Source organism: Ranitomeya variabilis, chromosome 6 (assembly GCF_051348905.1).
Source record: "Ranitomeya variabilis isolate aRanVar5 chromosome 6, aRanVar5.hap1, whole genome shotgun sequence".
Taxonomy (NCBI): Eukaryota; Metazoa; Chordata; class Amphibia; order Anura; family Dendrobatidae; genus Ranitomeya; species Ranitomeya variabilis.
Window position 1 is genome coordinate 260,240,763 of NC_135237.1, and position 12,794 is coordinate 260,253,556.

Here is a 12,794-nt window from a genome sequence, read left to right on the forward strand (position 1 = left end):
TTTAAGAAAAAAACTGTATCTTGTATTGCTACAGAGAATTTAGTTGCTTCATATCTGTTAGAAATATACTTATTTTCTTAATCATTGTCAAAATATATTTCTAAATGCACATTACTTTGTCTATACGTGGAATGTTTTACATTATTGAAAAGGGATTTATTTTATGTACTAACATGGAATAGTTGTGTTGCCCACGGCATATTACCCTAGAAACAAAAACACGCCCTGAAACTTTGTTAGTCTTTTAGGATCGCAGTACATACTTGCTGTAATGATAGGGTATAGAAAAATGACAACGATAACATAGGGGTGACAAGCTCATCAATGAGCTGTAAATGTTCTCAAACAAAAGAAAATAGGTTGTAAATTATATGTATAATAGACAATAATTATGATTAGGAATACAATTTAAATTACAAAAGTAAATATTATTGCTATCATGAATTATCCATTTATCAAGGCTCAATCTGGACCAATAAGTACAATTTGTGTTTGGTAGCAGTAGAAATTATCTACAATGTATTATACAACATAATTTTATGCTGGAATTTAGTAGCATTTATGCAATGCATACATATGTAGATGCTGGCATAGAAAACCATTGTATAAGCCAACGGGAAATGGCACACATGTGGCAATACATTTGTTGCAACATATGCTGATAAATTGGTATAGCATTAACGATATACTGGCTAAAATGACGTTTGATTTGATACATGTTTGCCTATTTATTACCTAATAATTATATCAAATGTTATAAGGATATTGTATTCTCACTTCTCTATTGTGTTAATTATTTTACATCCTCTGTCTGGTAGAAGTTGAAATATTCACTATACAAAAATTTCTAGTCACACGTGCACACACTATATTCTCAGAAACTTCGACACCTTATTTGTCTGTCATTCTGAAAATGCATTGTGTAAATGTTTTTTTCCATTGTTCTGTCAAAATGAGCATCAATTATGTGAACAGAAACACAGGTGAAGACACTTCAGTGACACTTGAGATATGTCACAAGTATTTACAATTCTTGACCTGAACGACCAGCGACTTTAAATGTTTTACACCTAAACTGTTATACAAATACAATAAAACCTGAGGCAAATTTGTAAAGCAATAGTAATAAATCTGTCAAGTCCCATGCAGATTTGTCCAGTAGCCTAATTTGTCCTGCAATAAATCTACAATTGGTTGGGAGCTATTAAAATACCAGGTGGAAAGTTAGTGATAACACTTCTTCTTTCCACCACACCTACACGGTGTATTGCCCCTTGAAAGCTGAGTTTTTATTAAAGGGTCTTTGAAGATTTAAAAACTTAAGTGATATGATTTATTATATTATAAGGAGGAGGGCATGTAGGTTACCGGTCTCTTGTCCAAAATCTTGACTTGCACATTACAGAAATGTGTAAACACTATAATAATAATTGATGATAAACCATTGATAAAACTTTTTTTTCCTTAATATAAGCTTTGTGTTCAGCCTGTCAGAGCAGGTTTTTCTCAAGTTTACAACTCCAAATAATAACATGCCAAAAACAGTATTTCTAATATAAAAACCTTTGGAAAATCTATGCACATGTACTGTATGTATTGAACAGATGTAGGATCCAAATAAGTGGAATTGAAAAGAAAAGTGCTGCAAAATGCCAGCAACAAAAGTGGTGGGCGTAATCAAGGAAAAGTAAAGTATGTATTTCAATTGATTTAATATATTATGTTTACCTACAGAAAAGTTAGATTTTAATGCACTTAAAAACATATTTAACATGACTAGTGCACAAATATAATTTGACGAAATAAGCAAACGTTTTTTGCATTAAATAATTATCAAAATTTGTTTCTGTCACAAAAACACAAAGATTAATTTGTAACCTAAAATTTGTGCCTTATGTAGGTTTTGTATGAGCATGAAATGACCCACCTGCACCACAGCCACAAATCCTTAATAACATGTATGAATACCAGCACTAATAGAAATCCAGGAGATTGTTAGATGAGGGCAATAGACTTATTAGGTATTTACTGTCATAAAAACAGGCAAAAATGTGTCTCTATTTCTGTGAAATCTGGCTATAAGGGAATTTGTGTGGTTTTGAATTATAATTACATTATATACATTTCATAACACTCATTTTGGAAGATGTGTATAAAGGTTTCATTTCAAATACAAATTTCTTGGAAAACTGAACTAAGCAATTGAAGAGGGCCTGAAGCTAAGGCAGAGTTGGCTGTACTTGTACATGAGCGGTTCTGCCCAAGGCATTGTGAACGAAAACACCCTAGCTTATACTGAGTAACTCAACACCTCTGACCTATTATAAATTACACTTATAGGAAAAGTTAATTAATAGGACCACACAGTTTGCAAAATAATAACACAGCAAACTATATAGCTTATATTAACATAATCTCATTTCAATATTCCCTTGGTAAGAGATGCAGTTTTATAGAGTATTATGCCACATCAGCAAAAAGTAGGATATGTCTTGTTTAGAAAAATGTATCTACTAGGGGCAGCTGAGAAGATCTTTTGTGTGTGTCAGCATGGTGTTTAACAGAAAACTACATTTATTCTAGCCTTGATATCTAGATATTTGTATGTTGCACCACAATTAGAACTATGTAAAGTTGTGTGTGAAAGTGCCATGGAATTGTTGTGTTTGTTGTGTTGAAATTGAATGGAAATAAAGCAATGTAAGTGTTCAAGATGTGAACTAGATTCAGCCCCTGATTGTACTCTTATTTAGCTATTTGTAATATAGTTGGCCATATTCTCAGTATAATACTGTATGTGAAAGTAAGTGTTGTGTACAGGAATGAGTAAAATGCTAATTTTTTAACAAACTTGTTTAGTTCTTATAACACATTGGACAGCAAATCACACAGCAATTATTATATAAATCAGGATCCAAGGGGTAACATTTCTTCTTGAGGATAGTGACATGTTAAGCATGTCGAGATGAATAGATTTTTAAGCCACAATGTTCGTCTGGGTAATATGGAAATTGTGTCATCCTTCAGGTGGTGTAATGACCAGGCCGAACGCTCCCTAATATACACCCCCATATGGTGTCAACAGCCGAAGGAATTATGACACACACCGGTCTCGGGGATAACAGTTGCTTTTACTTCAGCAGGAATGGGAATTATAGCTTGGAACAAATAAGAAACAGTCTCTCATGAGTAGTCCACGGCAATTACAGTTCACACTTAGATACTGAAATGTGATTGGGGTCTACATGGTAACATAATAACATAATTATTAAGGTTGAAGGAAGACTTTAAGTCCACCTAGTTCAACCCATAGCCTAACCTAACATGCCCTAACATGTTGATCCAGAGGAAGGCAAAAAAAACCCATGTGGCAAAGAGTAAGCTCCACATTGGGGAAAAAAATTCCTTCCCGACTCCACATACGGCAATCAGACTAGTTCCCTGGATCAACGCCCTATCAAGGAATCTAGTATATATACCCTGTAACATTATACTTTTGAAGAAAGGCATCCAGTCCCCTCTTAAATTTTAGTAATGAATCACTCAGTACAACATCATACGGCAGAGAGTTCCATAGTCTCACTGCTCTTACAGTAAAGAATCCGCATCTGTTATTATGCTTAAACCTTCTTTCCTCCAGACGTAGAGGATGCCCCCTTTTCCCTGTCTCAGGTCTATGATTAAAAAGATCATCTGGAGCTTTAAGAGCACTGGACAGTGTTTTTTGGTATTTTACATAAGGAGGTAGACGCAGCAATTAGAGGTTACAGACCTGAAGTCGGGGTTAGCTCCACAGTGTGTCACAGCACAGGTGAGTATAAAAACTGTGGTGAATACTGTCAGAAAAACTTTAGAATGATGTCTGTACAGGTTAGAGAGAGAACTCAGAATCTTAGTCCTGCAGGAGATCTTGAGGGAAAAACAGCCTCCACATGTGTTCTGCTCTCCCTGAAGGCATCCATCAGACTGAAGAACATTCTAGACTTGCCTGGAAAACAGCTCCTCCTATTGACCATGTGACTAGGAGCTGGCCAATACGACACCGAATTAACATCTCAGATCCTTACAAAACAATAATTATGAGTCATTGTACACATTCACCATTAGATGGTGCGAGAACGCAGCAAATGAGAAATGCATTGCATCTAAAATGGAGGTGACTAGAGATGGAGAATACAGCTCACAAATGCAGGGAATAATGTACAGGGGCAGTTAGAGAGTTAGCAGTAGTGTTCAGAAGCCACTCACAATCCAGGATTACTTAAAGGGATGGACACACTCTGGACTGGGTCACTACACATGGCACCAGAGTAAGGGTATGTGTCCACGTTCAGGATTGCATCAGGATTTGGTCAGGATTTTCCATCAGTATTTGTAAGCCAAAACCAGGAGTGGGTGATAAATGCTTAAGTGGTGCATATGTTTCTATTATACTTTTCCTCTAATTGTTCCACTCCTGGTTTTGGCTTACAAATACTGATGGAAATTCCTGACCAAATCCTGATGCAATCCTGAACGTGGACACATACCCTTATAGTCCTCTTTCTCTCTGAAGAGACAATTTGTATATTTCCCGGAGGAGCATTACAGCTTAAAAGTCTCCTCCTCTTGGCATGCCCAAGATGTCACTCTTCACAAGGAGAAACATTACCCCTTGGATCCTGGTCAGACCCCTCTCACATAGCCAAACCAGATCTCACACTTTGCACAAATGATGGGCAGCACCCTGAAACACATTGTCTGCAAATTGAGATTTTGGTTTTGGCTTTTATTCTAAGTCATGTGACAAGGTTCATTAAATGTTGAACATTGACTTTTAGGACTGCTACTTCCTATAGGTAGCACTAGAGTTCTAGTCCTCTTCCTCTTTGAAGATACAATTTGCAAATTTTTCCCAAAGGAGCATTGCAGTTTAAAAATCTTCTCATCACGGCATGCTTAACAGGTCACTCTCTATAAGGAGAAACATTACCCCTTGGATCCCAGTCAGATGCCTCTCACACAGCCAAACCAGATCTCACACTTTGCACTAATGAGGGGCAGCACCCCAAAACACCACGTCTGCAAATTGAGATTCTGGTTTTGGCTTTTTTTCTAAGTCATGTGACAAGGGTCGACATTGACTTTTAGGATTGTTACTTCCTATAGGTGACATTAGACTTTTAGTCCTCTTCCTCTCTGAAGAGACAATTTCCATTTTTATAAACAAATTGTTCAGTAGATTTGAATAGATCATGGATCCTTTCTTATCTGTGTTGTAATTTTCTTTTATATCTAACCCAGTAAAAGTTATTTATTCTTATTTTTGTCTGCCATTTCTCTTTCCCCCTTTTCTGCTGAATAGTCAAGTATGAAAGCAGATCTAAATATGATCTCTTATTAGGTGTCTACTGTGTTTTCCTTCAACTTAAATTGTGATAGTGGTAGAAGATCCATCATTCCAAGAACAACGAACAACTAAAGTTGAAGGAAAACAGATGCCTGATGATTTGAAGGCTCCCAAATATCTGAAAAACGTGCCTATCCTTCCCATGTTCAACTAAACATGACCTGTCTGCTCACCTGCCAAGTCTATTTTACTGTAATGTCTGCATTCTCACTAAAATAAATCTAGAGCATCTTTTATTTGATCTCTGCATTGTGCCTTTTTCCTCTAAAAATCCTTCTAAAAATGTATGAATATATTTATATATTTACAACTGGTTGTTATCATTCTGTTTGTATTTGGATCATGGACTTTATGCCTATGCAATCTACAGGGTCACAATTTCCTGTACAATAAAAAAAGTCAGGTAAATCCGCCAATTTTTATTTAATTGGCTAAAGATCTTATGTATATTTCTGTCTCCTGATTCTTTCCCCAACAAATAATGTCAGGGGAGAAACAATCCAATTTTTTAACTCTTGTTCATTCACTAGGAGAAAGGCTGCTGCAAGAGGGTGTTTACAAATAGCTTTCACCTTGTTAAAAACTTAAAACTTCTAGCCACAGAACTGTTCAAATGTTTTAGGCAGATGTGGAAAAAATGCTACAAAGTAAGAGTTGTTTTTAAAAATAGAAGTGTTAATAGTTTATATTTTATCAATGAACAAAAAGCAAAGTGAATGAGCAAAAGATAAATTTTAATCAAATCAATACTGTTGCTTTCTCCCTATTGCCCATTGAAAAACCTCTATCCACCCGACAAACAAAGTAATTTCTGTATAATGAATAAAAAAACCTTCACTGGACCTATACAGTGGGAAAAAAGTATTTAGTAGGCCACCAATTGTGTAAGTTCTCCAACTTTAAAGGATGAGAGAGGCCTGTAATTTACATCATATGTAGACCACAACTATGAGAGTCAAATTGAGAAAACAAATCCAGAAAATCACCTTGTCTGATTTGACAAGATTTATTTTTCAAATTATGGTGGAAAATATGTATTTGGTCACCTAAAAACATGCAAGATTTCTGGGTCTCACAGACCTGTAACTTATTCTTTAACCCCTTCATGACCTTGGGATTTTCCGTTTTTCCGTGTTCGTTTTTCGCTCCCCTCCTTCCCAGAGCCATAACTTTTTTATTTTTCTGTCAATTTGGCCATGTGAGGGCTTATTTTTTGCGGGACGAGTTGTACTTTTGAACGACATCATTGGTTTTACCATGTCATGTACTAGAAAATGGGAAAGAAAATCCAAGTGCGGTGAAATTGCAAAAAAAGTGCCGTCCCACACTTGTTTTTTGTTTGGCTTTTTTGCTAGGTACACTAAATGCTAAAACTGACCTGCCATTATGATTCTCCAGGTCACTACGAGTTCATAAACACCTAACATGACTAGGTTATTTTTTATCTAAGTGGTGAAAAAAAATTCCAAACTTTGCAAAAAAACAAAAATTGCGCCATTTTCCAATACTCATAGTGTCTTCATTTTTCATGATCTGGGGTTGGTTGAGGGCTTATTTTTTGTGTTCTGAGCTGGCGTTTTTAATGATAGCATTTTGGAGCAGATACGTTCTTTTGATCGCCCGTTATTGCATTTTAATGCAATGTCGCGGCGACCAAAAAACGTAACTCTGGCGTTTCTAATTTTTTTCTCGCTATGCCATTTAGCGATCAGGTTAATGCTTTTTTATTGATAGATCGGGCGATTCTGAACGCGGCGATACCAAATATGTGTAGATTTGAATTTTTTTTATTGATTTATTTTGATTGGGGCAAAAGGGGTGTGATTTAAACTTTTATATTTTTTTATTTTTTTTACTTTTTTTTTAACTTTTCCCAACGCGATCGCCTCTGCTGCATAGCAGCGATCTGATGTTCGCTGCTATGTAGCAGAATTGCAGGTGTGCTTTGAGCGCCGACCACAGGGTGGCGCTCACAGCTATCCGGGATCAGTAACCATAGAGGTCTCAAGGACCTCTATGGTTACTATTCTGAAGCATCGCCGACCTCCGATCATGTGATGGGGGTCGGCGATGAGATCATTTCTGGACGCCCGGCCGGAAGCGGTAGTTAAATGCCGCTGTCTGCATTTGACAGTGGCATTTAACTAGTTAATAGGCGCGGGCAGATCGCAATTCTGCCCGCGCCTACTACGGGCACATGTCAGCTGTTCAAAACAGCTGACATGTCCCAGCTTTGATGCGGGCTCACCGCCGGAGCCCGCATCAAAGCGGGGCTTCTGACCTTGGACATACTATCCCGTCCGAGGTCAGAAAGGGGTTAAGAGCCTCCTCTGTCCTCCACTCAATACCTGTAGTAATGGCACATGTTTGAACTTGTTATCAGTATAAAAGACACCTGTCCACAACCTCAGTCAAACTCCAAACTCCACTATGGTGAATACCAAATAGGTGTTGAAGGATACCAGAAACATAATTGTAGTCCTGCACCAGGCTGGGAAGACTGATTCTGCAATAGGCAAGCAGCTTGGTGTGATGAAATCAACTGTGGGTGCAAGAATAAGAAAATGGAAGACATATAAGACCACTGATAGTCTCCCTCGATCTGGGGCTCAATGCAAGATCTCACCCGGTGGGGTCAAAATGATAACAAGAACGGTAAGCAAAAATTACAGAACCACACGGGGACCTAGTGAATGTCTGGCATAGAGCTTGGACCACCGTAACAAAGCAAGCAGGAGGGTGGCGATCATGGGAAGATGAGAGGCGCCGGACCCAGACCTGTGACACCCACTGGACCAGACTGCCCCCCAGGTGAGTATAATAAAATTTGTTTTTCTGATCTTTCAGGTCGGATTGAGGGCTTATATACATCATTATAGAATGCTGTAGATAAACCCTGAAAGGCGGTGACCAAACCTGGTGACAGGTTAGCTTTAATGACCGGAGGTATTTTCATTTTTTAATCCCCTTTTTCCCAGAGCCATAACTTTTTAGATCAAATTGGCCATGTGAGGGCTTGATTTTTGAGGGACAAGTTGTACTTTTGAATGACACCATTGGTTTTAACATACTGCGTACTGAAAAACATTGATTTGAGGCTGGCTGAGGGCTTATTTTTTCTGCGCTGAGCTGATGTTTTTATTTGATACCATTTTGGTGTATATATGATATTTTGATCGCCCGTTATTGCACTTTATTGCAATGTAGCAGCGACCAAAAAAACGTAATTCTGGGGTTTGTAATTTTTTTCTCATTACGCCGTATACCGGTTGGGTTAATTCTTTTTTTTTTAATATTGATAGATTGTTCGATTCTGAACGCAGCGACACCAGACATGTATATGTTTGATTTTTTTAAATGTTTCATTTTGAGTGGGGTGGAAGGGAGGTAATTTGAACTTTTATATATTTTTTATTTTTTTTCTCCACTTTGCCTCCACTGATAAAGGCTAGGGGCGGCACAGGTGCAAACTACTTGATAAAAACAGCCACCCCCACCCCAACCAAACATTGCAGGGGTTGGCTGCCTAGCAGAAAAAATGCACATTGATATGACTCACATAGGACGCCAGTCACACTGGTAAGTGTGGTGCACAGTGTCTGGTATGCAGCCTATTAATGACGCCCCTTATATTAACAGGCGGGCTGTCCAGCACTATAATATGCAGCACACAGTGACAGATGCCCCAGAAAAACCTAACCAACAAAAAGAGGCCTGGCCACATCCTGCAAAAAAAAGATATGATATAGTGCAAAAAATGTATGCATATGATAAACAAATACATTATATGAGGTATTGGTTTAATATTTTGGCCAAAATAAAGTAAGCCCGCAACCCAATGTCAAGGGTCCTCATAATATTGCGGGTCCTACCACTAATATAAAAAAACAGCTAACATAGAAAAAACTCAGAAGAAATACATACCATGAGATACGGCCTTCCCAAAAACGTATCTCATGGTATGTATTTTTTCTGAGTTTTTTCTATGTTAGCTGTTTTTTGTATAAATGAAAACTCATCAATCAAGTAGATGAGTGAACAAAAACGAGATATTTATTTAAACAATTCGAACATAATTCTGAGGTTTCAGTCCTGTATCTAAATTTTCTTCAGAAATGGCCTGTGGCAAAACAGAAAGCTCAAACAATTGTGCTGTGAATGACTAAATGAAAATGAAAAAAATCAGTCAAAGGACAAATAAAAGAATGGCATAAATCATGGAAAAATATTTTTTAAAAAATATGTTGATTTCAATGGAGCAAAAGGTACATATGTATACTCTTGCACAGGATATCGGTTTATGAGTATGGTATATGACAACACAAAATTTATCTAGAATGGGTACTACATGATGATTACGGTATGCTAATGTAGTCCCTAATAGTAATAATAATAATAATAATAATAATAATAGCTCTTCATTGACAGATATTCTGTAAAGATTCAGAATGGACAAAGCAACTATATACTGAATCCCCAAATGTGCCAGGGAATAAGTAAGACGATGGGTGAGAAGGAGACAATTGTTGGTACAATAGAAAATGGAAGAAAAACAAAATGACTGTCAATGGACATCGATCTGGGACACCATGCAAAATCTCACCTTGTGGGGTGTCTTTGATCATGAGGAAGGTGAGGGATCAGCCTAAAACTACACAGGGGGGAATTTGTTAATTATCTCAAGGCAGCTGGGACCACAGTCACCAAGAAAACCATTGCTAACACATTACACCATAATGGTTTAAAATCCTGCAGTGACCGCACGGTCCCCCTGCTCAAGAAGGCACATATGCAGGCCCATCTGAAGCTTGCCAATGGACACCTGGATGATTTTGTGAGTGATTGGGAGAAGGTTCTGTGGTCAGATGAGACAAAAATTGAGGTCTTTGGCATTAACTGAACTCGCAGTGTTTGGAGGAAGAGAAACGGTGTCTATGACCCAAAGAACACTGTCCCCACTGTCAAGCATGGAGGTGAAAACATTATCTTTTGGGAGTGTTTCTCTGCTAAGGGCACAGGACTACTTAACCGCATCAATGGGAGAATGGATGGAACCATGTACCATAAAATCTTGGGTGACTTCTAGTGTTGAGCATTCCGATACTGCAAGTATCGGGTATCGGCCGATACTTGCTGTATCGGAATTCCGATACCGAGATCCGATATTTTTGTGATATCGGGTATCGGTATCGAAACAACATTAATGTAAAAATGTGTAAAAGAGAGAATTAAAATAAAAAATATTGCTATACTCACCTCTCCGACGCAGCCTGCACCTTACCGAAGGAAGCGGCAGCGTTCTTTGTTTAAAATTTGCGCTTTTCTTTCCTTTACGTGAGTCCCGGCTTGTGATTGGTTGCGTGCCGCCCATGTGACCGGGACGCAACCAATCACAGCAAGCCATGACGTAATTTCAGGTCCTTCAGGATTTTAAAATTACGTTCCGGCGTTGTGATTGGTTGCGTCGCAGTCACATGGGAGACGCAACCAATCACAGCAAGCCGTGACATAATTTCAGGTCCTTAAGGATTTTAAAATTACGTCCCGGCTTTGTGATTGGTTGCGTCGCAGTCACATGGGAGACGCAACCAATCACAAGCCGTGACGTCACGGGAGGCTGGACACGCGCGCATTTTAAAATGGGCGCGTGTCCAGCCTCCCGTGACGTCCCGGCTTGTGATTGGTTGCGCCGCGGTCAACCAATCACAAGCCGGGAGGCTGGACACGCGCCCATTTTAAAATTTTAAAATGCGCGCGTGTCCAGCCTCCCGGCTTGTGATTGGTTGACCGCGGCGCAACCAATCACAAGCCGGGACGTCACGGGAGGCTGGACACGCGCCCATTTTAAAAAGCGCGCGTGTCCAGCCTCCCGTGACGTCCCGGCTTGTGATTGGTTAATGGCGGCCATGTTGCCGGGACGCGGACCAATCACAGCAAGCCGTGACGTAATTTCGTCACGGCTTGCTGTGATTGGTCCGCGTCCCGGCAACATGGCCGCCCTGACCAATCACAAGCCGGGACTTCACGTAACCAAGTAAAAGCGCGAATTTTAAACAAACAACGCTGCCGGTTCCCTCGCTGAGGTCCAGGCTGCGTCGGACAGGTGAGTATAGCGATATTTTTTATTTTAATTCTTTCTTTTACACATTTATATGGATCCCAGGGCCTGAAGGAGAGTTTCCTCTCCTTCAGACCCTGGGAACCATCAGGAATACCGTCCGATACTTGAGTCCCATTGACTTGTATTGGCATCGGGTATCGGTATCGGATTGGATCCGATACTTTGCCGGTATCGGCCGATACTTTCCGATACCGATACTTTCAAGTATCGGACGGTATCGCTCAACACTAGTGACTTCCCCTTCCCTCCACCAGGACATTAAAAATGGGTCGTGGCTGGGTCTTTCAGCAAGACAATGACCCAAAACATACAGCCAAGGCAACAAAGGAGTAGCCAAAAAAGAAGCGCATTAAGGTCATTCAGTGGTCTAGCCAGTCTCCAGACATTAATCCCATAGAAAACTTATGGAGGGAGTTGAAGCTCCGAATTGCCAAGCAACAGCCTCAAAATCTTAATGATTTAGAGATGATCTGCAAAGGGGAGTGGACCAAAATTCCTCCTAACATGTGCGCAAACCTCATCATCAACTACAAAAAACATCTGACTGCTGTGCTTGCCAACAAGGGTTTTGCCACCAAGTATTAAATCTTGTTTGCCAGAGGTATAAAATACTTTTTTTCTCAATGCAAAATGCAAATAAATGTATATTATTTATACAATGTGATTTTCTGGATTTAATTTTTGATATTTTTTCTCTCAATGTTAAAATTAACCTACCCTTAAAATTACAGACTGTTCATGTCTTTGTCAGTGGGCAAACTTACAAAATAAACAAAGGATCAAATACCTACTGTATTTTCCCCACTGTATCAGAAAATCAATTTGGCAGTCCATTGTTTGCAAATTAGCTATTTTGTACAGCAAAGAAAAATAGATCAGGAATTTTCAAATTTCATCACAGAAAACTAGGCATCATAGTCACCTTTCAGACCCTTAGGTTCCAAGATGTGGAGTGTGTGTATCCAGAAGGATTCTCTCTTCTTAAGTTGTTAAATGCGATCTTGTCCTTACCTTGAAATTGAAGTTTCATTCTGCACCTGTAACCTAAGTTGGGCCGCTGTATGATTTTGGGAATACAATTGAAAGGGTAGGAGTAGATATTTTGTTTGGCATATTATATAGCATTTATGTTGTGAGATTCTACCTCAGATGAGTTTAGTGGTCACTCCCATGGAGAGCAGACCACACTGGCATTTGATTGCATAGATTATGTATGAGGATTCACATGTGAAGAATCCTATAATTGGAATCCCTATCTCTGTGTGTAGATGGAAAATTTTGTCA

At 38.9% G+C, this 12,794-nt stretch overlaps 1 long non-coding RNA gene across 1 annotated transcript in view; it reads right to left on the reverse strand.

The window, feature by feature from the left end:
- Nucleotides 1–12,794, reverse strand: part of LOC143781087 (uncharacterized) — a 377,260-nt gene that overhangs the window by 334,911 nt on the left and 29,555 nt on the right. The gene's annotated exons all lie outside the window — the stretch shown is intronic.